The sequence below is a fragment of the Pinus tabuliformis genome, chromosome 9, assembly GCF_031772625.1.
Source record: "Pinus tabuliformis cultivar Carrire ecotype Pingquan chromosome 9, CPIR1, whole genome shotgun sequence".
NCBI lineage: Eukaryota > Viridiplantae > Streptophyta > Pinopsida > Pinales > Pinaceae > Pinus > Pinus tabuliformis.
Genome location: NC_142307.1, coordinates 894,832,469 through 894,842,778, shown reverse-complemented (window position 1 = coordinate 894,842,778; position 10,310 = coordinate 894,832,469). Strand labels below are relative to the sequence as shown.

Here is a 10,310-nt window from a genome sequence, read left to right as displayed (position 1 = left end):
AATAGTCCCACTTTCCTTTCCTTTGATCAGTGGACTCTTGGATTCTTTTTTTATTTCTCATAGTTGAAGGTACATTTTTTGTATGAGAGGATTGTTTAAATTTTTTGTATCAGAACTGTACGCCAGCCTACCTGGAGGTATGCAACAACAGAAAGAAGCAAACGATGCATAGTTTTTTAGAGGTAATTTCTAGAGATGAATAGGTCTAGTATTTTATAATAATATCCATGAATAAAAATATAACCTTTTCCTGGTAAAAGAAGGGCACAAGAAAGACCATGATTAAGGAGAATTTTTCCAAGAAGTACAGGAACATAAGTGAAAAGAGTTTTGATGTTTGTCCTTAATAGCTACCAACAACACCAGTAATAGATAATAGGAGGCCATCCAATCCATAAACATGCATATTGAATGCATACCTCTCATTACATCCATGAACTCCTTAGCAACATGCAATGGAGTTTTCTTCAATCCATCTCGGTTGACGTTTTCACCCTAACGCCTTCAAGAACATCGTCACAACAACCGTGATGGTGGGGTTTGAATCTGATCCCTCCTATTCGTCTGTGCTTGCTTCTGGGTATTCTTTGATATTGAGATAGATTGCAAGAGTGGTTCAACCGCCCTCCCACTCCCACTCCCACTCTCACTCCTGCATTGGCGGAGGAAATTTCATCCCCCAAATGGATAGAAAAACATTTTGGGTTATGGAAATCCGAGGTAGAGAGGATTGTATAACAAGCAAGGTAGAGATATGGCTTGTCTGTAATGATCTTCTCAAATCTCAAACTTGGAGCATGTAAGAGAAATAATATTAGAGTGATAATATTTAAAACATTTAGTCATAGGAGAAATAATATTAGAGTGATAATATTTAAAAAATTTAGTCATAAGAGATATAATATTAGAGCGGTGTAATATTTAAAAAAATTAGTCATAATGATCCATATGCTTTGATATAAAATAAATTTTAAAAATGTCAAATTTTCAAATCTCTTGTGTAATTATCTATTGTCAAATAGAATATCGCAATAATTTATGTCGGTAATGGTGTGATCATTTCTTTTATTTGTTTAGAGGAACATTTTCTAGACCTATACCCCATCAAGCATAAATCATTTTAACATATACCTACTTTTGAAGTAATATAAATCATCCTATGGTTATCCTCAAAAGACTTATCACTCATAGCCTTAGTGATAGTGTAAGGCTTGTGTCAAAGTGGCATGAGCTTCTTATAGGAGTTTTTCAATTTCCCTTTATGGAAGTCCAACCACAACTCATCACTAACTTGAAGCTTATGTTGAACCCAATGGATTGTGTATCTACTTGTACTTGGAGTTTGCAACTTTCTACAAACTATCGTGAATTCATTGTTGAATTTGTAGGATACATTACTCAAAATTGGTTTCTTTACTTATCTCATTCCAAGCATAGGAGGTATCTTCATGTGTTATAACATGAATATAGCTACATCAATTTGTGCCAATTGTTGGGACCCCAAGCACACCTAAAAAGGCTTGTGGCACTAGAAATATGAAGAGTTATTTCGAATTTATGTTGAAAATATGGAAGGCTTTCAACACGTGTATGTGGATGCTCAAAATTGTATACTCTAAAGACATCTATAATAATCCTATTGACTACTACTTTCTATTTATCAATCTAGGGATCGAAGGTAGTGGATTTGGTCAAGCTTGATGTCCATCATGGACCAAAGGTTAAACCAAAAAATACTAAGGAACCTATTATACCTATGAAGAAATATGGTATTTGGAAACCCAAAGTAAACCAAAATATGCTTGAAGAAGAACTTATGAGTGGATTTTTTTTGTGACAATATTTTTGAAAGGTGCCAAAAATCCCATCCCAAGGAAGCAATCAACAACAACAAAACCGCATCTATTTCCATGCTCGGTTGAGGGCAAACATGACATAAAATACAGGGGCACTAACTCCCAAGGATTATCTAGAGTAGTAAAAGGCCTACAATTGGTATGGATGGTCATTTCGTTTGGTAGAATATAATTCTTCCACTGCTTACAGGCTTTCGCAATAGAATGTAGCTTGTTGCCATAGGTTGGGTATCTTTGAAACCCATCATAAAGTGTTTGGCTATGATAGATCATTAAATGTTTGTGTCATGTGGGCACTACAATGACAACATGAATGATTGGCTCATAGGGTCCCTGTTGTGTAGACATTCATCGAATAATGGCGTTGGAGATAGTATTGTTTCCATAATGAAGAGAACCAAAAAATTTTGGTCAATAGGATAGGGATCGTCAAGATGTTGAGCCATCCAATGTAAAGATCGTTTTCAGTGCTAATGATCTAGTCACATAAAAGACACCATAATTTGTGCTTTGGGTTACCCCCAAGATTCAATAAGTAATCCAAAGTGAGAGGATTTGTTGATAAGGTGACAATGCCAACAACCCTGAGTTGACCCAAAGTGACGCCTTGTGAGTCTTTCATAGTTAGGGTGCCAATTTGAGCATCAAAAGGAGGCACAATTGCACAAGTGGAAACTTCTCACATTTAGGGAACTTGGCCAGAAACCTTTATGTGTTTTTCCATTGAGGGTACCTTTAACATTTCCTAAGGCACAAATCACATACTTGGAGGAATTTTGGATGACTTGTCGCATTCCACTAGCTTCATGCATGAAGAGGTGCTCCCATACTTTAAAAATATTTCGGAGAATTTCATGGCATAGTCAAGGGTCACATGTATAAAAGAATAACGTCATAGTAAAGAATATGAAAATTGGCATTTGTATCACATGGCACAAAGGAGAACGACATAGGTGAAGAGTACTCCATTTAGAAACATCTAAAATCTTGTTTATGTCCTCTTTCCAAAGAAGAGAAGATACCTTGTGATAAGAGGCCCAAATTTTCAACAGAGGAAGACTAGGGTAAGGGTTACTTTTTCTTTCACATGTTGAGAGAAATTATTTATTTTAAGGTGTGTTTTATTGTTGAGTTCACATATTTGGAAGCACAATTCCACAAGTGGAAACATATCACATTTAGGGAACTTGGCTACAAATTTGTATGCATGTTTTCTATTAAGGGTATCCTTTACATTGCCTAAGGCACAAGTCAAATATTTCACTAGATTCACACACGAAGAGGAGTTCCAATCATTTAAGAATGTTTTGGAGGGTATTAATGGCATAGTCAAGGGTCACATTTACAAAACAAGAAATCCCAAGTCAAGAATATGTAAACTATTTTTCCAAGGGATTTTTAGATGTGGAAGATGTTGTGGCATGCCAAGATGTAAACTATATTTTTTCTTCGTTGTTTTATGGCCATGGTTAGATGTGAGCCTTGACTTGGTAACTTGTAACTTGTTAAGTGGGATAAGTTGAAATTGGACACGAGTAGCCTAAGATGAGTTATATTCAGTTCTTAGGTGAACAAGGCACAATCTAGTTGTAGTAACCGTAACTTGGTCAGGTTGTTGTAGTCGAGGAAAGACTTGGTTGGGATCCCAAGTCCCAAAAAAAGTAAGGGGTGAGGGCATGATAATTAAGGACTATCGGGGTGTGCAAAGGATTGAAAATGCATGCTAACACATGCCAGATAGTTTCAATGAATGTTGAGGAGTGTTAGGGAGTGCCAAAACATCATAAGGGAGAACTAGGTCAAAATGCATGGAAATTGACAAATAAGAGCATGTGCCAAGGAGTGTAAATTGATTCCAAGTGTCTCAAGGATAAAGTGTGTTAGGAGAAGGTCAAAATAATACTTGTAGGAGGAAATCCTATGGTTATAATAAGGTGTTGGACAAAGAAGTTTCAGACAAATGGAGACTTTGGGTTGGGCACAACATTTGTTTTTCCAATGACTTGGTTGGGTTCCCAAGTCGCAAAAAAAGTAAGGCTATCTACAAGGGAGTAAAATCTAGGGACTAAGAAGGTGTTTGAGGGAATGTTAGGAGGTCCTACCACATGATAGAAAATTCCAAGGTATTATAGGCATGCCAAGATGTGTCAGGTGCCAAGGTGTGGCGTGAACACATGCAAGGGAGTGTGAGGACGAAGTGCCAGGGAAACACAAGGGAGAACCAGTTTCAAATGCATGGAAATGAAGTCTCAATGAGTTCTAGGTGTGCTAAGGAGGGAGTGACAAGGTATGATAGATAAGCATACCAAGGTGTGTCAAGTTCCAAGGTGCGCCAATGTGTGCTAAGGAGTGTTGCGGAGTACTAGGGAAACACAAGGGAGAACTAGGTAAAAATGCATTGAAATCAATGAATAAGAGTGTGCGACAGGGAGTGTTAGCGAGTTCCAGGTGTGCTAAGGAGGGAGTTACATGGTATGATAGGCAGTGCTAAGTCATGCTAGAGTGTCAGGGCAACATACGTCGAAGATGTTCTAGATGCCAAGGTGCGCAAAGTGGGTATTCACACCAACATTAGGTGCGGATAAGTGCCAAGTGACAAGTGTCAATGCATTCTAAGTGTCAAATCTTCCTCTGTTTCTTCTCATATAGTTTCCAATAATTGATCTCAAACAAATTTAATATTAAACCATGCCAAAGCATACCAAGTCATCTTAACGCATGCTAAACATGCTAAGACTCACCAATTTACAACACGTGCTAAGTCCCAATGTGCATCATGAAGTGTGATGCATGATATGATGTGGTAGAGGATATCAAAGAGTGCTAAGGTGTGCTAGAGAGTTCCAATGCATGCTAAGGAGTGTTGGGGAGTACAAGGACAACACAAGGGAGCACTAGGTCAAAATGCATGGAAGTGAATGAATATGAGGGTGTGACGGGGAGTGTCAATGAGTGTTAGCTGTCATGCCAAGGCTAGAGTGTGCTAGGTAGTTCCAGGGTGTGCTAACATGTGCCAAATAGTGCCAAGGAATGTAAGGTGCTAAGACATGGTAGGATGTGCAGAGCGCTAGATTATGCCAATATGCATCAAGGAGTTTCAAGGAAAAAAAATGAATAACCAAGATAAAATGCAAGGAAATGAATGCATAAGAGGGTTAATAAGTGAGGACTTTATATTTTTCAAAAGGGGCATGATAGGCACAGTAATAATATGTTTCAATACATGCCAGGCGCCAATGTGTGCCAAGTGCTAATGTTTGTGAATGCAATATTAGGCCAAGGTGTTCGAGGGCATGCTAGGGACTACAGGGCATGCCAACACATGATAGGGGAGTGTTGTGCTATGCTAGAGCATTCCAACATGTGCTTGGGCATCCTACAAATGGCAAGATGTTCTAGGTACAAAGATGTTCCAAGACATGCGAGGTGTCAAGGAATGTTAGTGTATTGTTCCAAAGCATGTTAAGGTGTGCCATGAGTGTTGAGGAATTCTAGGTATCTCTCATTAATAGAATTGACAGAGCTTGATTATGTATTAAATAATATAGTTCCTACACACACTAGTGGAACTTTATTTAAAGGAATTTTTCTAGATAATAAATGTAATAGAGATGAATCATGTGTTGACTCATAGGAAAACTATATTCTTATGACTTGAGGAAAATGATACACACTAATTACTTCTTAACAAATTTAATGCCTATTATAACCACTATGACCTTGGACACATAATGAAAAAGACTCCACAACAATGGTATTAAATCATTATATTTTGACAAAAAATATAGTAACAGGTACATAGCATCATCAAAAACTCATTGGAATGATCAATGAAGAAAAACATTTTTTACCATCAACAAAATTAACCAAAAAGAGCATTGGTGAGGGTCAATAAAAGATTGTCACTAGAAGTGTCACCAAAGAGAGAATTAGTGATGGGCCTTTAATGAAACACACCAACAGTGTCACCAAAGAGAGAATTAGTGACGGGCCTTTAACGACCCTCACCAAAAGTGTCATTGAAAGTGGCTTTGGTGACAAACCCTAAAGGAACATCACTATATACACTGACAACATTTTTTTAAAGACTGTCACCATATGCGCCATTGGTTTAAGGTCCGTCACAAGCATGAAGCGTCATCAAAAACTTATTGGAATGATCAATGATGATGAAAATTTATTGATCATCACCAAAAGTAACCAAAAAGATCATTGGTGACAGTCAATAAGAGATCGTCACTAGAAGTGTCACCAAAGAGAGAATCAGTGATGGGACTTTAACGACCCTCACTAAAAGTGTCACCAAAGGGAGAATTAGTGACAGACCTTTATTGACCCTCACCAAAAGTGTCATTGAAAATGGATTTGGTGACAAACCTTGAAGTACCATCACTATATATACTTACAACAACGCTTTTTTAAAGACCGTCACCATATGCGACATTGGTGACGGACCTTAAAGGTCTATCACATGCATGACCCTCACCAATGACCTTTTTTCTTGTATTGTGTTGAGGGTGTAGTTCTATCATTGTGCTTGGTTTATTCTCAATATTAGCATGTCATTTGAAATTACCCTTACTAAATCTGGGTAAGGGGAAAAAATGTTTTTGATGCTAGCTCATAATTAGGCCATTCTTATCTTGATTATATATTCTAGCATATTTTAGAAATCAGACAGATAAGAGAACCTAGATATAAAAATGCAATCCTTATCTTGATTATATATTACAGAAATTAGATGGACAAGAGTGAAATAAATGATTTGATTCCCTTCTTATCCCTCATATTTTCAGAACTTGCAGTCAAGTTATGCCCATACCTATAATCATAAGAAAAATGACTCTGTTGTTTTTTAAATAATAAGTTCACTTTTAAGTAATGATATTGGAATGGGGGTTGTAGATGAATGCATGGATATTTATTTATTTCTTCCGGGTGGTCTGGCTTCTATATGTGGCATTGAATTTTGTATGGATGATTCGGTAGTGGATGTAGTGCTAACAGGTTCTCAAAGGGATCTTTCCTTGCTAAGAGGTGTTTTTATTATGTGTGCAAGCCCAAATTCCTTAGAAGTAGCAAAGTCTACAAAGTCTTTAAGGGTTTTTTTCACAGAAATGACTATTTAAAGTTCTACAAGTTGGGGATGTATTGGCCCTACACGCTATCAATTCAACTCTTATATGGATCACGGACAGCTTTCGACCTTTTATTATTTGAGGAATGCTCAGATAATGTCATTACAAGGCGCACTCACTCACTTAGGAAAGACAACAAGGTAATTTTACTTTGGCCAATACATTCTTCTTTTTAACTTTTGGAATGGGCATGCTCATAAAATATGGAATTTGGCCTAAATTGCCACTATTAGAAAATTCTACAATTTATTCGTTTACCTGAAGTTCATTAGTATAGATATTGGTTCAATAACATTATGTCATATATTTGCGGTCTGGTGTATTTGAAGTTGCTAGCATTGATTTTTTAAATTAGATTTCTAGGCTTGTCATTGAAGCATGGCTGTTGAAGAACTACACTAAAAAGGATGAATGGTACCATGACATTGTTACAACTAGTTGTTCCCCCTTATATTGATAATACAAAGAATGTGAAAGGAGTGTGGAAGGGATTCAATTTGAGTTTGGGATCAGGGATCAATAAAGTGGTAGGAAAGATGTTCAAAACAAGAAACCTAGGAAGCATGAATGACGTAAAGTTTTGCCCCACATAAGTCCATGTGAAATTAATTAGTATGGAATAATGAAATAATGCAAATAGACACAAAAATTCATATCTATAGATACTGCAAGTAAATTTGTCCATAAGAATATTATTGAGTAACCATTTCTTTCATTCTTTGTTTTTTAGGAATAGAATCCTAAGACAATGTGAATGTCTTTATTTTATTTTTGTAGTGATAATTGGCAAAGAACCTATGATTTATGTACTCCTGACATCTGTAAAATAATGGCCTTAAACAATGGAAGTTTTCCATTTGAGTTTGTTAACACCACAACTTTAATCCCAATCAAAGAATGGAATATGTTTTCCAATCCGTTATGATAGAGAAAAATTAACTATGGATTTCATGACACAAGTGATTTCTAGTCGTTGTAGGACATTTTTATGATCAAGTGAAAACTAGGTGCATGTAGGTCAGTTTATCAAGGTGATAGAAAACCCAATCCATTTCTAGGCTTAGTTACATTCCCTATTTGAATTTTGGGAAGAAATTTGTTGTTGAAATTGTGTCACAATTACACGAAAGAATGTGAGTTTTAATTGTTTAATACAATCACTGTTTAAGTTTAAGGGAGGCTGTGAACTCCTTCGCCAAGGGTATAAGGATATAAATAATGAAAATGAAACTTCCAGAGTCCCTGTCAGGAAAAATATTTTGCTAATTGTAGAACACGAATTCAGAGCATGGATAGTTTTAGAGCATGTCTGCAAGAAATTCTTGAGAATATCAGAATTGGTGCTACCCTCTTAACACTGTAAAGATACATAAATATTCTTATGAATATCAAAATTAATGAAACATTAGTATCTATATGAAGATCCTACTTTTAGGGTGCTCGGTAGCAGACTTGACTTCCCTTGTTAGCTATTATAATTTCATACGATTTGGATCCTCTTACACTTGGGCTGGAATCAATATTGTGTTGAAACCTTACATATATTCCCTTATAATTATGGTTGCAATTTACTGCTAATGCAACCAAACATTATATGGAGGGAGGGCTTTTAAGTAACTGTTTAACTTACAAATACTTCTAACGAGATCATTGGCAAGTCATTTTAGGTATGGTATATAAGTAGTCCCCAACCTTAACACATTATTATTTATACATGTTGTAATCATGGCTTATGTATTGAGGGAAACTTTATTTTATTCTATCTACATATTATTTGATTTTCTCTCCTTGGTAGTCATGCCATAGTTGCAACTATTGGGATGTCTCATTGGTACCCTACTTCCTTCAATGCTTAATTTTGGCTTTGAAACTCTAGTGCTCCATTGAGACCTATATAAAAATCTGTTTGTAGGTGTTGGTAGGTGAATTCAGGTTCATATTTGTAGGGTTTGTAGGTTTAAATAACCCACCTATCATTTTAAAACCATCCAAATCCTACACTCTTAAGGGGATGGCTGGTGCCTGTGTTCATGTCTCTTGAGGTGTCTGTATTTGTGTAAGTGAGATGCCTCGGCTAGGTCAAGTGAGAAATCAAACAATCAAAATGCATCCGAAGGAAAGGAAAGGTAAGAGATGCCATCACGAACCTTTATGTCCTTGATGGGAAAGGCGTAAGCTCACATAAGCTCTAAAATGCTTCAAGTACTCAACTAGGGAATATGATTTCTTTTTAGTAATGGTTAAATGCTTCCAGGACCTAAATAGGGTGTATGTTTTCTTCTGGGTAGTGGTGTAATTCATTTTATAATCACTAGGTTCCAAAATCCTACTAGGTCTATAGGAAAAAAATGTCATCGAAGAGGCCGAGCTATCCATGGTAGAGGATTGAGACTTGGTGGCACCCATAGAAGGAATTTTGGATATTTGGTCATTATGGGAAAGGTAGAGCAAGAAGAATTCTTAGACCAATTCTTGCATATCCATCCAAGAGAGGACATAAACAATAAATTATCCCTTGGGGATTTAGACCCCCGAGTACAGTAAGAACTATTTGATTAGGTGTACAACCCCCTTCCGTACTACAAGATACCAGATCCAGCTTTGAATTCAAATTTCAGATTGGGTCTAAACATTAAACCATCAAGTTTTCAAGGTGGGTTAGAATATGACTTGAAATAATATCCATTTTCCTAGCCTGATCCAAACTTACATGGTAGGGTAGACATACAAGGGATATAGGGTGTAGAATAAGTCTAAGGCTAAGGATGAATGTTATTATATTTTGTTTTCTCTCCAATAAAAGAAAAATGCAGGCCTATGACGGAAATTCATGAGGTTGTAATTCATTTAGCTCCTGCTAAGAATCGTTTCACCAAGAATAAGGGGTTGGACTTGGTGAACACCTCCAGTAGATTCCAAGAAAGGTGGCCTAGAATAAGGTTTCTTTGGTTGAATCCCTCTCGTTGGATCATGCTGAGGCCTTGAGAAAGCATGTTATTCAATATTTTTCCCTAATGGATCATGAGAATGCTTAGCACAAGGCTTCTTCCAAGAGAATATCCCTTGGTCTTGACTATATACTAGCCAAAAATGAACAATATTTACTGGGTTTGACATAAATTTACCATCACAAAGATGTTCACCAACAATACGATGCTAGGAAGGATGCATTCCTTCAATATCATCTTGATTTGGATTTGTATGGAGTTCTCCCAAAGGAGGAGGGTCACTTGCAAGCATAATGAAACCTTGACTTTGTTCTCCATAGTATGCCAACAAAGTTGCAGGTGGTATTGAGGGGCCACTTGTGGAGCTT

General features: G+C 36.7%; 1 pseudogene; it reads left to right on the top strand.

The window, feature by feature from the left end:
• The first annotated feature begins 6,748 nt into the window (after positions 1 to 6,748).
• LOC149151646 (serine--glyoxylate aminotransferase pseudogene) lies at positions 6,749 to 8,881 on the top strand (annotated as a pseudogene).
• Positions 8,882 to 10,310: the final 1,429 nt, after the last annotated feature.